Here is a 20,259-nt window from a genome sequence, read left to right as displayed (position 1 = left end):
AATTGCCTCAACTCTTGATATTTAATGTAACCATTCAATTGAGCAACAAGTATATTTACATTGAAGTGAATACATTAAAAAAGTATAATGATTTTTCAGAATAATACAGTAAACTTGGCAGTATTTGAGACATACAATAATTACCAGTTGATTGAGAGTTTTGGTTCATAAAGTGTCAGCTAAAACTCAACTGCCCAGCTTCAACAGCACTCTGCAGTAAACAGTTCCACAGATTCACTCCCCTCTGAGAGAAGAAATTCCTCCTCATCTTTGTCTTAAGTGGGTGACCCCTCATTCTGGTCCTAAACTCTCTCACAAGAGGAAAACAGCCTCTCTATATCTTTCCTGTCAAGTTCCCAAAGAATCTTATATATTTCAATGAGGTCACCTCTCATAGTTGGACCATTTTGTTTCATTCACCAGTTTGATAGTTTTTCCATTCTGGAACAACAAGAAAAATTTGGGAAGCAGTGCTTTATGGATTAAAGCTGCACAGTATTAGCTGGAAAAAATGTAATGCAGTGTGGCAGTAAAATTGAAATTTTTTTCATAAAGTCAGTCTTTGGAATCTGCAGTGCAGGACAGCGAGCATTTCCTGTTTATGCTTAAACCACATTGTAGGTTTACAACACGCATAACTGCTTTGTTTGAGATACTGATGTTAGAAACAATATTCGTGGGAGACATTTTCTGCACACTCTGGTAACATTTAGAATGTAGAACATTACAGTGCAGTACAGGCCCTTCGGCCCTCGATGATGCACCAACCTGTGAAACCAATCTGAAGCCCATCTAACCTACACTATTCCATTATCATCCATATGTTTATTCAATGACCATTTAAATACCCTTAAAGTTGGCGAGTATACTACTGTTGCAGGCAGGGCATTCCAAGCCCTTACTACCTCTGACATCTGTCCTACATCTATAACCCTCAATTTAAAGATATGTCCCCTCGTGCTAGCCATCACCATCTAGGAAAAAATCTCTCACTGTCCACCCGATCTTATCCTCTGATTATCTTATACGTCTCAGTTGAGTCACCTCTCAATCTTTTCTTTGTTTCTTTAATGTATGTATTGTTTTCTGAACTTTATTTCAGGATTGCTTTCTTAGATTTCTATAAACCTTTGGGTTGTTTATTTATGTTTTGAATCAATCTGCTCAGTGATGTCATTGGTGAGACATGAACCTGGACCTCCTGGCTCAGAGACAGGGACACTGCCACTGCACTATAAGAAGCCTCCCTTCAGCGCTTTTAGATATTTTTACATCAACCAACAACACCAAAATCAGATTACAAGAGGTCAACACTCCAGATGGTATAAACAGAAAATGTTGGAAAACACCAGGATTGATATACAACATAGATTCCAAAATAGACAGTTATGTGACATCTTGACATATGGCATTCTGGTTTAAAGGTACTCACCTCACCTGTAGTCACGCTCACTGCATTATGAAGTCAGAGTAATGTCTCCAGTCATTCAGCACCGTCATTAGTAGGTTCAAACCCCAGAGAATACATGCAAGTCTGAGAAATTGTAACATTGAAATCTTTGGGAGAATAGTCCACAACACCAAGTGGTTACTGGTCAATGAATGCTTTGAAGAAATCCAGAAGCTCTCCTCGAAATTTCCTTAGAATTGTCTGACAAGAAAAGATTATATCAGATATTTCTCTGCAAGGCTTTTGGGAGGATTTCCACAGCAACGGGAAATGAGTAATTCAGGAGAACAGATGTCAAGATTTTCTCTGCTATGGCCAATAGGGAAACACCTTGATAGATACCACAGCTCCATTTATTTTCGTACACCCCTTTTTTTCCAAGATGGCGGCAAAGTAGAACACTTCAGCCAGAGCTCAGCCACTCCTTTTACTTTTTTTTCTCATTTGTGTTTCTTTCTCCCTCTGCTTCCTTTTTGGTGATGCTCTGAACTCTTGGCCTCAGCAAATATTTGGACTCTCGGCCTCAGCTCAGGCCTTGCGGGGTGTACTCCCAGCCTCGGCACACATTCGGACTCTCGGCCTCACTTCAGACCCAGCGAGGTGCACTCCCGGCCTCAGCACACACTCGGACTCCCAGCCTCAGCTCAGACCCAATGAGGTGCAGTCCGGGCTTCAGCACACACTCGGACTCTCAGCCTCAGTGCACACCTGGCGGTGAGATATACAAACAGCATGGCGTGGCTGTGTCTCAGCAGTTCATGGCAGTTTTTCAGCTTGGTTTGGACTTCTGGCCTCGAGGTCTCCAGGCCTTGTGAGCCTCATGGCGAAACCCGACATGGTCTGGAGTCAAGGCCTAGCACAGACTGGAGGCTAGGTGTCAGCGTGGACTGGGTTTGAAGGACTGTTATTCTGAAGTTTTTAGTTCTTTGTTTTTCCAATTTTCTTTTCCCTAAGGACTTGTACCGAAGAACCTGTATCTAGGTACCTTTGTACCTAAGATAGAGTCATAGAATCCCTACAATGTGGAAACAGGCCCTTCGGCCCAACACGTCCACACCAACCCTCCGAAGAGTATCCCAACTTACACATCCATGAACACTATGGGACAATTTATCATGGCCAATTCACCTAACCTGCACATCTTTGGCTTATGGGAGGAAACCAGAGCACCCAGAGGAAACTCATGCAGACATGGGGAGAATGTGCAAACTCCACACAGACAGTCACCCGAGCCTGGAATCGAACCCAGGTCCCTGGCTGTCATAGATAATGCCATGGGTGGCAACATGTAAACTTTTCATTGAACTGGTTGGAGTACATGTGACAATAAAGTTCTTTCAGTTCAATTCATAATAGTTACAATTACTGCTTTTCTGAAAACGTGGTTAAGAAGAGTTGTTTTTCCACCTAAATCCACAGGATGGGTCAATGGAGGGTTGATGTATGAGCAAACGCGCAGCAACTTTGAAATCCTCAGGACAATATCGGGCTTTATAAGAAAATTCCTGCCATCGCTTGTCACAGGTTTGCCAGCCATGGTTCTAGCCTGGTGTATGGGAGTCGTCCTGGAGCGTATCAGTAAGAGCTGTCAGAAAAGCACGTTCCTACCTTGACAGAGAGCATTATTATCCCAAACAGAAACAACATTCCATGAGCGAAGGGGAGTTTGTCCATTTGACCTTGCACCGTGGTGCTGGTCACGATGGTCATCAGCACATTGTCCACTCTCCATCACATTTTATTAATTTATTCATGTAATTCTTGGGAGTAATAGCCCTTGGGGGGAATGGGAATGAGTTAAATGCTTGAACTGCTATACTCCTTGAAGCGTACATTCACCCACAATGCTGTTTGTCAGGAAGTTACGGGATTTTGGTAACTTCAATGGATGGTGTGTGCGTGATCTGGGGGATGGGGTGGCGAGAGTGGTTTGGAGTTTTCAGGTGCTGGTTTTCCAACAATGTATTGCTGAATCCTCCACTATCAGCATCCTGAGGGTTACAATTGACCAGAATTTTTGGATTAGGCCTTTGAACACAGTGGCTACAAGAGCAAGTCAGAGGCTAGGAATACTCTAGTGAGTAACTCACTTTCTCACTTCCTAATGCCTGTTCATCATCAACAAGGCACTCGTCAGGAGTGTTATTGAATACCCCCCACTTACCTGGATGGGTGCAGCTCCAACAACACTCAAGATGTTTGTCATTCAAGACAAAGCAGTCCGTTTTATTGGAACCAAAACCACAAGCATCCGCTCCCTCCACTACTGACGCTCTGTAGCAACAGTGTGTACCAGCTGCAAGATGCACTGCAGAAATTCACCAAGGTTTCTCAACCAGCACTTTCCAAATGCACAATCACTGCTCTGTCAACGGACAAAGGCAGTAGAAACATGGGAACGTTCAAATTTCCTTCCAAGTTCCTGACTGTCCTAAACCTGGAAATATTGTTCCTGCAGTGTGGCTGGGTTAAAAACCTGGAATTCCCTCTCCAGTGGCAGTGTGGGCATGTAGAAACCAAATGGACTGCAACCCTTTAAGAGTCCAGCTGGCCACCACCTTCTCAAGAACAAATAATGATAAGACTATAATTGTTGGCCCAGCCAGTAGTGCTGACTGGCTAAACCAGTTCCAGGACATTCAATATACATACTCATTAATTGGCTGACATCACCCTTTTGATCTTAATGCTGTTATAAACTGCAGCTTATTTGACACATGCACATTTTTAATTACACAAATGCTTTTAAATTACAGGAATCTGCAGGGTAAACAATATTAGTTTTATACCAAGGAGCATAAAATATCAGGGAGTTCCTTTGGAAAATTAGAAAGTTTCAATTTCAAGACTGAATTTAATTTTAGCTAAATGCCCCACTTGAGTTGAATTTTTGGAGAGATACCACAGATCCTAAAGAGATTTCTCCCTGTCTCTTACCAAACTCACTTCACTAATTACCTTCTACACCCTGTTGTCACCACCTAGCCTAAATCTGGGTCCCATTCTACCACATACAGCCAGCACAACAACAGACTACTCACCAACTAGCCATCAAAAGACCAGCATTCCTTGCTCCTTAGCCATCTTTGAAAACCACTGTGCACTCAGACCAGTCTTGGCCATCTGGTGTTGACCTTCACTGGCCCGTAGTGGCTGACTGTACCTACGCCCCTGGACTGGTTCTAGAGACTGCCCTTGATTTACTGGGCTGGGACTCTCTAAGCAAACAGCTCAGATGAATTAATTGAGGACTGTTGACTATTACATTCAGGTCTAATTATAAGTTAATTAAAGATCGTCAGGAAGGCCTGTAGAAGTTAACACCAGGAACAGTCATGCCTCATGGCTGACATTCCTTGCATGTCCAACTCTACACTCTCACTAGTCATTGTGTAATCACCAGGTCACACAGCTTAACTGTCCTTATCTGCATGCCGTCTAAACACTCTCTCTGAGTCGCCACTACCCTAACGCCAACACTCACTGCACACCCAAGGCATGTCATTGCTTGCTTGTATGTATTGTTCTCCAACTGGATGGTCCACAGAATCAGACGATGAAGAAGAGGCAGTTTCGCCCATTGTGTCTGCATTGCCAAAAATCCCAAAGGTGAGCTCTTGTGTACAGTCAGGGAGTGTGAACACAAATGAAAGGGATAGAGGCTGCAGTGTGCCTCCAGAAAGCAATCTGAATGCTGGCCTCGTAACCAATGATTAGCGCCTATTCCATGATAGTCCATTGCTGCCAGCTCCCATTGACCAGAGCTGGCTATCAATCAATCTCTGTCTGACATGTAATGCCTGATATGCCTGAGCTCTAACATAGCGCTCACTCTCTCAGCCTGCCTGAATGCTGACGGCATCCCTGTCTTGCATTAGCTTGACTTGCCTTTTTGAGCTTTCTCACCTCAGCCAGAGATTCCAAGGCTCAAAAAAAAAGAACAGGGAGAGGCCATTCGGTCCTCCAAGCCTGTGCCAATCATCATGCCCTAAACAAACTAAAAAACAAACCTTATTCAGTCCATATCTTTCTATTCCCTCTTTATTCATGTAACCATCCAGATTCCTGTTGGAATTTTTTGAAGAGGTAACAAGTAGGTTAGACCAGGGAAACCCAGTGGATGTGGTCTATCTAGACTTTCAAAAGGCCTTTGATAAGGTGCCACACGGGAGGCTGCTGAGCAAGGTGAGGGCCCATGGTGTTCGAGGTGAGCTGCTGGGATGGATTGAGGATTGGCTGTCTAACAGAAGGCAGAGAGTTGGGATAAAAGGTTCTTTTTCAGAATGGCAGCCGGTGACGAGCGGTGTCCCGCAGGGTTCGGTGCTGGGGCCACAGCTGTTCGCATTATATATTAATGATTTGGATGAGGGAACCGGGGGCATTCTAGCGAAGTTTGCCGATGATACGAAGTTAGGTGGACAAGCAGGTAGTACTGAGGAAGTGGGGAGGCTACAGAAGGATCTAGACAGGTTGGGAGAGTGGTCCAGGAAATGGCTGAAGGAATTTAACGTGAGCAAGTGCGAGGTCTTGCACTTTGGCAAAAAGAATAAAAGCATAGACTACTTTCTAAATGGTGAGAAAATTAATAAAGCCAAAGCACAAAGGGATCTGGGAGTGCTAGTCGAGGATTCTCTAAAGGTAAACATGCAGGTTGAGTCCGTGATTAAGAAAGCGAATGCAATGTTGTCTCTTATCTCAAGAGGGTTGGAATATAAAAGCAGAGATGTACTACTAAGACTTTATAAAGCTCTGGTTAGGCCCCATTTGGAGTACTGTGTCCAGTTTTGGTCCCCACACCTCAGGAAGGACATACTGGCACTGGAACGTGTCCAGCGGAGATTCACACGGATGATCCCTGGAATGACAGGTCTAACATATGAGGAACGGCTGAGGATACTGGGATTGTATTCGTTGGAGTTTAGAAGATTAAGGGGAGACTTAATAGAGACGTACAAAATAATGCTAGGAAATTGTTTCCGTTAAACAAGGAGACTAGGACCCGTGGACACAGGTCCTTAGAATTAGAGGGGGTCATTTCAGAACAGAAATGCGGAGACATTTCTTCAGCCAGAGAGTGGTGGGCCTGTGGAATTCATTGCCACGGAGTGCAGTGGAAGCCGGGACGCTAAATGTCTTCAAGGCCGAGATTGATAGATTCTTGTTGTCTAGAGGAATTAAGGGCTACGGGGAGAACGCTGGTAAGTGGAGCTGAAATGCGCATCAGCCATGATTGAATGGCGGAGTGGACTCGATGGGCCGAATGGCCTTACTTCCACTCCTATGTCTTATGGTCTTATGGTCTTATGCCTCTTAAATGTCGCCAATGTGCCTGCTTCCACCACCTCTTCTGGCAATGCATTCCAGGCTCTCACCACACTCTGTGAGCACACTCTCCTCCCATGCCCACATGTCTGTCCTTGGCCTGCTGCAATGGTCCAGTGAAGCTCAACACAAACTGAAGGAACAGCATCTCATCTTCCGACTAGGCACCTTACAGCCTGCTGGTCTCAACATTGAATTGAACAACTTCAGATAATTTTATTTAATTTATTTTATTTATCTTTTTTAATATATTTTTTTCATTGTTCTGTACCTCTTATTTCTTGATTGTCTCTCTTTCTCTCGCTCCCCACTCTCTCATCACCTTTTCCCTCTCCTCTTCCCCCTTTGCTACCCTTCTCCCCTGTTTTCCATTTTGCCTCTGCTTCACCCATTCCCCCCATCCCCCACATATTTTGTCATTTAGCACTGGCTTCAGCCTTGGTCATTCACAGCTCCTAATCTCCCTATAATCTCTCTATCACCTCTTTATTGCTACCTTTGCTTCTGGAGCCATGACTCACCTTCTCTCAGCCTAGTGTATACAGTTCCCTATTTCTCCCCTTTTTTTAAGCTTTGACAAAGGATCAGTTAGACTTGAAACGTCAGCTCTTTTCTCTCCTTACAGATGCTGCCAGACCTGCTGAGATTTTCCAGCATTTTCTCTTTTGGCTGTGTGAAAAACTTCCTCCTCACATTTCCCTTCAACTTTCCCCCTCTCACCTTGAATCTGTGCCCCCTTCTAATTGAAATTTCAATTGTGGGAAAAGCCACTGACTATCCACCCTATCTATGCCTCTCATAATTTTGTAGACATCTATCAGGTCTCCTCTCAGCCACCATCTTTCCACTGAAAACCATCTTTGTCTTTTTAACCTTTCCTCATAGCCAATGCTCTCGAGATCAGGCAACATCCTGGTGATCCTTCTCTGCACTCTCTCCAAAGTCTCCACATCCTTCTGGTGGTGTGGTGACCAGAACTGCACACAATACCCCAAATGCGGCCTAACAAGGGTTTCATACAGCTGCAACATGGCTTGCCAACTCTTGTACTCCATGCCCCTGCCAAGCATACTGTATGCCTTTGTAATCACCTTGACCACCTGTGTTGCTAATTATAGGGAACTGTGGACCTGCACACCCAGATCTGTTTGTAGGTTAATGTTCCTAAGGGTTCTATCTTTCACAATTGTCAGCACTATCAGCAACTCCATCAATCTACATGGCATCTGCAAACTTACTAATCAGACCACCCCTCATTTTCCTCCAGATCATTTATATACACTACAAACAACAGAGGACCTAAGGTTAATCCCTGTGGAACATCACTAGTTATCGGTCTCCATTCTGAAAAACACCCTTCCACCACTACCTTCTGTCTTCTATGACCAAGCCCGATGTGTATCGATCTAGTGAGCCCATCCAGTCCCACATGATTTTAGTTTTTGTACCAATCTGCTATGTGGGACTTTATCAAATGCCTTACTAAAGTCCATATGAACTACATCCACAGCCCTTCCCTCATCAAGTTTCTTTGTCAACTCTTCAAAAAATTTAATCAAGTTGTTGAGACATGACTTTCTCTGTACAAAACCATGCTGCCTGTCACTAGCCAATCCATTTTTTTCCAAATGTGCATATATCTTGTCCCTCAATATCTTCTCTAAGAAACTCCCCAGCACAGATGTCAGGCCCACTGGCTTATCATTGCTTCCTTTCTTAAACAAGGGAACAACATTGGCTAATCTCCAATCCTCTGGTATCTCGCCTGTGATCAAAGAGGATGTGAAAATCTCTGCTAATGTCCCAGCTATTTCTTTCCTTGCCTCGTGTAGTAAACTGGGATAGGTCCCATCTGGCTCAGGGGAGTTGTCTACCTGAATGCAATTTAGGATATCCAAAACTTCCTCCTTCAATATGTTGATGTTCTCTAGAGTATTCACACACTTATCCCTGACCTCAACAGCAGTTATTTCCTTGGTGAATACCAATTCAAAGTACTCATTAAGGATCTCACACACGTCCTGTGGCTCCATGCATAACTTTCCTCCTTTGTCCTGAAGTGGGCCTACTCTTCCCCTTGCTATCCTCTTTCTTCCAATATATGCATAGAAAGCCTTAGGATTCTCCTTGATCCTATTTGCTAAAGAGATTTCATTTCCTTTTATCTTCCTAATTCTGCGTTCAAGTTCCTTCCTAATTTCTCTATACTCATCAAGGGCTTTGTCAGTTTGTAGCTGCCTTGACCTATCATACGCTTCCCTTCTCCTTTTGACTAAGTTTACGGTTTCCCTCGTCGTCCATGGTTCCTGAATCCTGCCAATCCTGTCCTTCAGTTTTGCAGGGACGTGCATGTCCTGCACTTTAACCAACTGATCTTTAAAAGCCTCCTGAAAGCTTCTATCATTTCTGTCCTGCCTTGCCATTTAGTGCAGAAACAAAGCTTGTAGTGGTTAGATTAGATTACATTACATTACAATGTGGAAACAGGCCCTTCGGCCCAACAAGTCCACACCGACCCGCCAAAGCGCAACCCACCCATACCCCCACACTTACCCCTAACCTAACACTACGGGCAATTTAGCATGGTCAATTCACCTTACCTGCACATCTTTGGACTGTGGGAGGAAACCGGAGCACCTGGAGGAAACCCACGCAGACACGGGGAGAACGTGCAAACTCCACACAGTCAGTCGCCTGAGGCGGGAATTGAACCCGGGTCTCTGGCGCTGTGAGGCAGCAGTGCTAACCACTGTGCCACTGTGCCGCCCACAGCTGTGTTGTGCCACGGTTGTCAGTATGATATATGTCTGAAGGTTTTATGCCCAAAATGTCGATTCTCCTGCTCCTCGGATGCTGCCTGACCTGCTGTGCTTTTTCAGTGCCACACGCTTTAACTCTGATATCCAGTATCTGCAGTCCTCATGTTCTCCTAGTGTGATGTATGTAGTTGTGTGCTGCCCCTTTAAGAGATTGTGTATCTGTAAGGACATATAACAAACGGTTCCTGATTCTTGTCTCAACAGGCATGTGTGGTCTTGTCTGAACTTATAATTAGAGAGGAACAGAGGAGTCAGCTGTCCTCAGTCAAGTCAATTGCCTTAGCTCTTTGCTCAGAGGGTCCCAGCCCAGTAAGTGAAGGGTAGCCTCTGATACCAGTCCATGGGCTTGAGCCAGAGCCTGAATGCTGTCTTTATAAGGGGTGAAGCCCCCCACCCAGCTTAACTTTTTCTGCTCTGTTTTTGTCCTGGAATGAAAGAGAGAGGCCACTATTAAGGGAGATGAAACTGAGTGGCAGAGCTTTGGCTGTTGGCGTAAGTGTTGGTGGGGTGGTCTCCTAAGTCGAACACTGTGGTGCTGGAAAAGCACAGCCAGCCAGGCAGCATCTGAGGAGCAGGAGAATCGAAACCGGTACCCTTCCACTGACACTCTCATTCGACTGGCTGAACTGGTCCTCACCCTCAACAACATCTCCTTCGAATCCTACCACTTCCCTCTACAAGGATGTCTCCCCAGCATGGGTCTGAGCATGTTGCGGCCTCTATTGGTGGTCCTGGGATACAGGAAGCCCTGACTGTGCACTACCCTGTCCAGCAGGACCTCATGCAGATTTACTCCTATCTGTCAGATCTGGGGCAACTGTCAGGAATCTTACTCTGGACTGACAGTACTGTCTACGTTAACGGCTTTTAAAGCTAGTGAAGGCACCAGGGAAACCAATGAATTTCATGATACCCACTGAGAGTGGGCACTGTGAGGCATGGCAAAAATGGAGCCTGAATTAAATGTGAGGGATACCGCAGGGGCAGTTAGTTAATGAGGCATGTTTGGTAAGATATGGTGAGTAAACTCATCAGTCTTCATGTTAGAAATCTCTCCAAAAACTAAAAGATCAAAGAATCGCTACAGTATGGAAGCAGGCCATTTAGCACATACTGACCATCTAAGAGCATCCCACCTAGACCCACAATTCCCATAGCTAATCCACCTAGCCTGCACACTATGGGCAATTTAGCATGGCCAATCCACTTCACATGAGCATCTTTGCACTGTGGGAGGAAACTGGAGTACCCAGAGGAAACCCACGCAGACACGGGGAGAATGTGCAAACTCCATGCAGTCACCCAAGGCTGGGATCAAACCAGAATCCCAGGTGCTGTGAGACAGCAGTGCTAACCACTGAGCCAGTATGCTGCCTCAGATTGTGTTGATGGTACAAAAATGATCAGAGAAATTTGGAAGGAAGGACAACGTGACAGGGTAACAAGTTGATCAGAAGAACTGGAGAAGGAATTAATGCATTTTGCTGACTCCATATTGTTGTTCTGACATTATGTGTACGGATCTTTACTGTACTGTGATTTGGTAGTCGGATTTAGGTTTTGGAAGTTGAATTAATATTGAGACAGAGAAGTCGAGAACGGCAAGTGGAGAATCAGTGACATGCCATGTGAAGGGCACAAGGAAGCAAAATTGGTAATAAATTCTATTTGCGTGAGAGCAAGAAATAATCATCATGAGTCTACCAGAATAAAAAGGAGAAAGTGAGGTCTGCAGATGCTGGAGATCAGAGCTGAAAATGTGTTGCTGGAAAAGTGCAGCAGGTCAGGCAGCATCCAGGGAACAGGAGAATCGACGTTTCGGGCATAAGCCCTTCTTCAGGAATCAGAATAAAGAGGTGATTGAAGGGGCCTGAGTAGGACAGTATCAAAAAATGTCCCATTACTCCAATGAAAAGTCAAGTATAGGTACATGGGTGTTCAGAGCAGAACACCTTTTATTTCGAGGAAGTGAGTGGAGTCAAACGTGAGAATAAGGGCAGTCAGGCAGACTTACCTGATGAAGGAACAGCGCTCCAAAAACATATGAAGTGGTGTCCAGACAGTCTTTCAATACTGGGTATGTTAACCAGAAAGCCCAACACTTCACCTCACTCATCAAAGTAATTCCCCAGCATAAACATCCCGACAGCTCAGTTGTGTAACTAATATAGTGACAAGAGGAAAATTAAGTGAGAAACCTTTTGGACTATAATCTGTTGTCATGTGATTCTGACTTTGTCCACCTCAGTCCAACACCAGCACCTCCAGACCAAGACAGAAGAGGGTGTAGTGAATGCGGACTGGTTGAATCTCTGTTCAAGGAAGAAATATAGGTTCCTCAGGAGCCATGCTGGTGTGGATCACGGTGTAGAATAATTGGATGCCTGTTGTGAAGAGGAGAGAGTTAGGGCCGGGAAACCAGAAACTATTACATTGATATGGGACTCAAAATGGAGGTTGGAAAGGAGGAAGAGACAAAATAGAAAGAAACCTGTTCAGTGGGACAGTAAGAGTCTGTAGATTATGGGAAAGCATTGTGTGGGCTCATCCAAAATGAGGTTGTGGGTGATTATAAGATTCAAGGCTTCAGAAGGATTTCCAGAAGGGATGAAGTCACTGACAGTCCTAGAAATTATGGCTTGATGAATGATGATCGAGTCATGGTCCATGGGGAAGGAAGAGTTGACATCTTCCATACATACAGGTCAGGTCACCAAACCCTTATTAGTAATATATACTAACCACCCACAGGAAAAGTAATCCAGCAGAAGACACCAAGAAAACTTAAAGATAGTGGAAGGTCAAAGGAAGAGACTTATGATGTTGCAAAATTTAGCAATGGAGAACCAAGAGGTTGATCACAAACTTGGACTATTATGAGACATAAAAACAAATTGTAAAGGTCTCTGTAGGCATCGAAATAGGAAGAGAGTAGTGAAAGGAAACATTAGTGCATTGGAGATAGAGGCAAGTGAAGTGACAATGGTGAAAAAGGAGCTGGCAAAGAAACAAAACAAATAGTTTGATTCACATTCTCATTAAATAGTTATGTGAGTGCATGTCTTTGTACTGGTGAAGAGACATTTACGTGAATTTACCAGATGATATTTCCATTAAGTTATAAAAAACTATTATTTTCTACGATTTAGAATCATAGAGTCACAGAGATCTACAGCACAAAAACAGATCCTTCGTTTTGTCCATGCTGACCAGATATTCTAACCTGATCGAGGCCCATTTGTCAGAACCTGGCCCAGATCTCTCTAAACACCTCCTATTCATATACCCATCCAGATGCCTTTTAAATGTTGTAATTGTACTAGCCTCCATCACTTCCTCTGACAGCTCAATCCATACGCACACCACCCTCTATGTGAAAAAGTTGCCCCTGGGTCCCTTTGAACTTATTCTCCTCTCACCCTAAACCTATGCTGTCTAGTTCTGGACTCCTCCTCCCAAGGAAAAGACCTTGCCTATTTACCCTAACCATGCCCCTCATTATTTTATAAACCTCTATAAGGTCACCCTTCAGCCTCTGATGCTCTGAGGAAAACAGCCTCAGCCTGTTCAGCCTCTCCCTATAGCTCAAATCCTCCAACCCTGGTAACATCCTTGTAAATCTTTTCTGAACCCTTTCAAGTTTCACAACATCCTTCCCGATAGAAGGAGATCAGAATTGCATGCAGTATTCCAGAAGTGGCCTAACCAATGTCCTGTCCAGCTACAACATGACCTCCCAACACCCAACTCAATACTCTGACCAATAAAGGAAAGCACACCAAACCCCTTCTTCACGATCCTATCTACCTGCGATTCCACTTTCAAGGAGCTATGAACCTGCACTCCAAGGTCTCTTTATTCAGCAACACTCCCCAGGACTTACATTAATTGTATAAGTCCTGCTAAGCTTTGCTTTCCCAAAATGCAGCGCCTCACATTTATCTAAATTCATCTGTCACTCCTTAGCCCATTGGCCCATCCGATCAAGATCACGTTGCACTCTGAGGTAACCGTCTTCTCTGTCCACTACACCTCCAATTTTGGTATAATCTGCAAACTTACTAACTATACGTCCTATGTTCACATCCAAATCATTTATATAAATGACGAAAAGCAGTTGACCCAGCACCGATCGTTTTGGCACTCCACTGGTCACAGGCCTCCAGTCTGAAAAGCAACCATCCACCACCACTTTCTGCCTTCTACCTTTGAGCCAGTTCTGTATCCAAATGGCTAGCTCTCCCTGTATTCCATGACATCGAACCTTGCTCACCAGTCTCCCATGGGGAACCTTGTTGAATACATTACTGAAGTCCATATAGATCACATCTACCACTCTGCCCTCATCAATCCTCTTTGTTACTTCTTCAAAAACTCAATCAAGTTTGCGAGATATGATTTCCAATGTACAAAACCATGTTGACTATCCCTAATCAGTCCTTCGCTTTTCCAAATACATGTAAATCCTGTTCGTCACAATTCCCTCCAACAAGTTGCCAACCACTGACATCAGGCGCACTGGTCTATAGTTCCCTGGCTTGTCCTTACCACCTTTTTTAAATAGCCAACCTCCAGTCTTCCGGCACCTTACCTGTGACTATCGATGATACAAATATCTCAGCAAGATGTCCAGCAATTATTTCCCAAGCTTCCCACAGAGTTCTAGGGTACACCTGATCAGATCCTGGGGATTTATCCACTTTTATGTATTTCAAAACATCCAGCACTTCCTCCTCTGTAGTATGGACATTTTTCAAGATGTCACCATCTATTTCCCTACATCCTGTACCTTCCATGTCCTTTTCCACAGTAAACACTGATGCAAAATGCTCATTTAGTATCTCTGCCATCTCCTGTAGTTCCACACATAGGCTGCCTTGCTGATCTTTGAGAGGTCTTATTCTCGTCCTAGTTATGCTTTTGTCCTTAATATATTTATAAAATCCCTTTGAATTCTCTTTAATCCTATTTGCCAAATCTGTCTCATGTCCCCTTTTTGTCCTCCTGATTTTCCTCTTAAGTATACTCCTACTGCATTTATACTATAAGGATTCACTCGATTTATCCTATCTATACCTGACATATGCTATCTTCTTTTTCTTAACCAAGACCTCAATTTCTCTTGTCATCCAGTACTCCCTACAGCTACCAGCCTTTCCTTTCACCCTAACAGGAATATTCTGTCTTTGAACTCTTGTTATCTCATTTTGAAGGCTTCCCAATTTCTAGCCATCCCTTTACCTGCAAACATCTGCCCCCAATCAAAAAACAAAGAACATTCCAGCACAGGAACAGGCCCTTCGGCCCTCCAAGCCTGCACCAATTCAGATCCTCTATCTAATCCTGTCGCCTATTTTCTAAGGGTCTGTATCCCTTTGCTCCCTACCTATTCATATGTCTGTCCAGCTACATCTTAAATGATGCTATCATTCCCACCCCTATCCCTTCCATTGCTAACGCATTCCAGGCTCCCACCACTCTCTGTGTAAAGAACTTTCCATGTATATCTCCCCTAAACTTTTCCCCTTTCACTTTGAACTCGTGAACCCTAGTAATTGAGTCCTCCACTCTGGGAAAAAGTTTCTTGCTATCCACCTTGTCTATACCTCTCATGATTTTGTAGGCCTCAATCAGGTACGGAAATGTGTTGCTGGAAAAGCGCAGCAGGTCAGGCAGCATCCAGGGAACAGGAGAATCGACGTTTCGGGCATAAGCCCTTCTTCAGGCCTCAATCAGGTACCCTTGCAACCTCCTTCTTTCCAATAAAAATAACCCTAATCTACTCAACCTGTCCTCATAGCTAGCAGCCTCCATACCAGGCAACATCCTGATGAACCTCCTCTGCATCCTCTCCAAATCATCCACATCCTTTTGGTAGTGTGGCGACCAGAATTGAATGCAGTATTCCAAATGTGGCCAAACCAAAGTCTTATACAACTGTAACATGACCTGCCAACTTTTGTACTCAATACCCCGTCCAATGAAGGAAAGCATGCCGTATGCCATCTTGACCGCTCTACTGACCTGTATTGTCACCTTCAGGGAACAATGGACCGGAACACACAGATCTCTCTGTACATCAATTTTCCCCAGGACATTTCCATTTACTGTGTAGATTGCTCTTGAACTGGATCTTCCAAAATGCATCACTTCGCTTTTGTCCGGTTTGAACTGCATCCACCATTTCTCTGCACAACTGTCCAATCTATCTATATTCTGCTATATTCTCTGACAGTCCCCTTCACTATCTGCTACTCCACCAATCTTGGTGTCATCTGCAAACTTGCTAACGAGGCAACCTACACCTTCCTCCAAATTATTTATGTACATCACAAACAACAGTGGCCCCAGCACAGATCCCTGTGGAACACCACTAGTCACAGGTCTCCATTTTAAGAAACTTCCTTCCACTACTACTCTCTATCTCCTGTTGCCTAAGCAGTTCTCTATCCATCTAACTGAAACACCCTGGACCCATTGCAACTTCACCTTCTTCATCAGCCTACCACAGGGAAACCTTATCAAACGCCTTGCTAAAGTCCATGTGTATGACATCTATAACCATTCTCTCATCAATCAACTTTGTCACCTCTTCAAAGAATTCTATTGGGTTTGTCAAGGAATCAAGGGTTACAAGAAAAAGGCAGGAAAGTGGAGTTGTGGATTACCAAATGAGTTTTGATCTCACTAAATGGCAGAGTGAACTTGATGGGCTGAATGGCCTACTTCTACTCCTACGTCTTATTGTCTAATACTCTAATGATCATCTACAAAGTGGACGTCCAATTCAGTCATTTCTAACCAATTTTGGTTCTTTTCACTCTGGACTTAGCCCCAGAGCTGTGTCGAGGTGGACGGTTACCCAAGGTTGAGATACAGGTCATTTAGCTATAACGTGCATATCATTCTTGTGATTTCACTGTAATGCAATTGATGAATTGGGGTCACTGTTTCTAAAGTGCGTACTTTTAAAATGTGTGTTAGCTGTAACATGAATACCTCACCAACACTTTAAGCGCTGTTTCTAAAGTGCGATTTTTCTGTAAAACGGGGTTGCATAAGAAGGACAGCATGGTGGCTCAGTGGTTAGCACTGCAGCCTCACAGCACCAGGGTCCAAGGTTCAATTCCAGCCTAGGGTGACTATCTGTGTGGAGTTTGCACATTCTCCCCATGTCTGTGTGGGTTTGCTCTGGTTTCCTCCCACAGTCCAAAGATGTCCAGGTCAGGTGAATTGGCTATGCTGAATTGCCCATAGTGTTAGGTGCGTTAGTCAGAGGGAAATGGTTCTGGGTGGGTTACTTTTCGGAGGGTTGGTGTGGACTGGTTGGGCCTAGTTGCACACTGTATGGAATCTAATCAGATCCCTGGGGACTTGTCCATTTTAATGCATTTTAAAATACCCAACACTTCCTCCCTCCTGAAGTAATCAAATATCTATCCCTAACCTCAACATCAGCCGTCCCTCTCCTCGGTGAATGCCGATACTCATTAAGATTCTCACCCATTTTCTCTGACTGCACACATATCTTTCCTCATTTTTCCTTGAGTGAGGCTACCCTTTCTCTAGTTACCCTCTTGCTCCTTATATATGAATATAGGCTTTGGGGTTTTCCTTAACCCTACTTGCTAAGGATATCTCATGACCCCTTTTAGCCCTCTTAGTTCCTCCTTTTGGATTGGTCCTACATTCCCAATATTCTTCCAAAGCTTTGTATGTCTTCAGTCACCTGACCTTATGTACGCTTCCTTTTTCCTCTTAGCTCTTCTCACAATTTCACCTGTCATCCATGGTTCCCTAATCTTGCCATTTCTATCCCTCATTTTCACAGGAAAATATCTCTCCTGAACTCTAATCAACCTCTCTTTAAAAGCCTCCCACATATCGAATGTGGACTTCCCTTCAAATAGCTGCTCCCAATCTATACTCCCCAGCTCCTTCCGAATTTTGTAATGGTTGACCTTCCCCCAATTTAGCACGGTTCCTTTATGACCACTCATGTCTTTGTCCATGAGTACACCAAAACTTATGGAACTATGATCATCATTCCGAGAGTAATCCCCTACTGAAACTTCAACCACCTGGCCAGGCTCATTCCCTAACACCAGGTCCAGTATGGCCCCTTCCCAAGTTGGACTATTTACATACTGCTCTAGAAAACTCTCCTGGATGCTCATTACAAATTCTGCTCCATCTATATCTCTGACACTAAGCAAATCCCAGTCAATGTAGGAAAAATTAAAATCATCTATCACCACCAACCTATTGCTCCAACATCTTTCCATGATCTCTCTACATATTTGTATCTCTATCTCACGTATCAACTTTTGAAAGTTTGATTAGATTAGATTAGATTACTTACAGTGTGGAAACAGGCCCTTCGGCTCAACAAATCCACACCCACTGAAGCGTAACCCACCCAGACCCATTCTCCTACATTTACCCCTTCACCTAACACTTCGGGCAATTTAGCATGGCCAATCCACCTAACCTGCACATGTTTGGATTGTGGGAGGAAACCGGAGCACCCGGAGGAAACCCGCACAGACACGGTGAGAATATGCAAACTCCACACAGAGAGTCGCCTGAGGCGGGAATTGAACCCGGGTCTCTGGCGCTGTTCTTGTCTAAAACTGTCAAAATTGGCCCTCCTCCAATTTAGAACTTTTAGATCGGGTCTATCCTTTTCCATCACTATTTTAAAACTAATAGAATTATGGTCGCTGGCCCGAGAGTGCTCCCCCACTGACACCTCTGTCACTGCCCTGCCTTATTTCCCAGGACGAGGTCAAGTTTTGCACCTTCTCTAGTAGGTACATCCACATACTGAATCAGAAAACTTTCCTGTACACATTTAACACTACGTCAGTCCTTGTCTATGTTAGGAAAGTTAAAATCCCCGACAATAAACAACCTATTATTCTTACAGATAACAGAGATCTGGTTGAAAGTTTGCTCACTGAGCTGGCAGGTTTGTTTTTTGATGTTTCATCACCATCCAAAGTAACATCATCAGTGCAGCCTCCAGTGAAGCGCTGGTGTTCTGTCCCACTTTCAGTTTATGTGTTTTGGTCGGTTATGGTGGGTGATATCATTTCCATTTCTGTTTCTCAGAGGTTGGTAAATGGAGTCCAAATCGATGTGTTTATTGATGGAGCTCCAGTTTGAATGCCAGCCCTGTCAGAATTCACATGCCTGTCTCTGTTTGCAGATTTCACCCCCCACCCCCCAGCACCCCTCACCTTATCAGTTTAAATCCTCTCCAGCAACCCTAGCAAAACTCCCTGGCAGTATGTTAGTCCATTTCCAATTCAGGTGCAATCCTGCCTTCTTGTACAGGTCACTTCTACCCCAGAAGAGATTTATTTTGTCACTACCTCAGTCCTTGCACAAGTTTAAGAGGTTTCAAACACTCAAAGCTTCTACTATTAATTTTTATGCAGGGTTGTAGGGGAACCCATTTTTCTTTGTTTTCAAAGTATTATGAACAGGGGTTATTTTAAGTGCTTTGACACCTTATTATCTGGTTCATTCGATCTATGTATGGTATATGCTGGGTGAATCAACATGATTTGGCATGGAGGTTATGAAAGTTCTTTGGAGTGAGTGAGGGGTTCTGAGTCCTTGAGGGGACATAATGCATGCAACACTAAGAGGTGGGGTCCATGATGGTGGGAGGTGAGTTCAGTGCCAGGATTCGAGTGAATGCTGACCGTGATTGTGAGGTCACAGAGAGAAGATGGCTGCTTGTATCCTTGCAGGGCACAATTACTTCCAACAGCATGGCTGGGTGTCCCTTCTGCTGCAGAACACGGCACTGCCACTTCAGCAGTATCTAGGCTCCCTGAGTCTCCTTTGGCATTCAGCTGCCCTCCAGCCCATCCACCAGTGCCCACTAATCCCTGTCCTGAAATCTGAGAGCTCGCTTGAGTTTGCTCTGGGATACTTTAAGGGTGGAGCAGCAAAGTTTGGGAAGGAGTTCCTGGATCTTAGCATCTGAAATGGTGCCCAGACCGTCTTTAAATACGGAATGAGGGAGCTATAAATTGGAAAGCCCAGCACTTCACCACATTTGCCACATAATTCCCTCAAGTTAAACCCCCAACAGCTCAGTTGTGTAACTAATTCGGTGAGAAGAGGAATATTAAGTGAGAAATTTCATCCTGACCCATGGCACCATGAATCTCACTCGCCAACACATCTTAATGACAAATATGGAAATTCAGTCCAAGGGACATAGTCCCTGGCCTGATAGACATGAAACTCAATGTTTTAAATTCGTGGCCATGTATTTGGTTGAAACCAAATTCTATCGAAAATTGTTGAGCTACCTGTGTGCTAGTGACAGTGTCAATCTCAAATATCGAAGTGCACAAACAGTGTGACACTAGATTAGAGTGGTGCTGGACAAGCACAGCAGGTCAGGCAGTATCCGAGGAGCAGGAAAATTGACATTTCGGGCAAAAACCCTTCATCAGGAATGAGGCAGGGAGCCTCTGGGATGAAGAGATAAATGGGAGGCGGGTGGTGCTGGAGGGAAGGTAGCCAAGAGTACAATAGGTGCATGGAGGCATTCTCATGACCTGTCCTATCTGCCAATCTTCCTTCCCACCGATCCACTCCACCCTCCTCTCGGACCTCCCACCTCCATCCACCTATTGTACTCTT

Source organism: Chiloscyllium plagiosum, unplaced genomic scaffold (assembly GCF_037043375.1).
Source record: "Chiloscyllium plagiosum isolate Xiang-an unplaced genomic scaffold, Cpla_swu_hap1 HiC_scaffold_20, whole genome shotgun sequence".
Classification (NCBI taxonomy): domain Eukaryota; kingdom Metazoa; phylum Chordata; class Chondrichthyes; order Orectolobiformes; family Hemiscylliidae; genus Chiloscyllium; species Chiloscyllium plagiosum.
The sequence above is the reverse complement of the archived record's forward strand: the minus strand, read 5'-3'. Positions refer to the sequence as shown.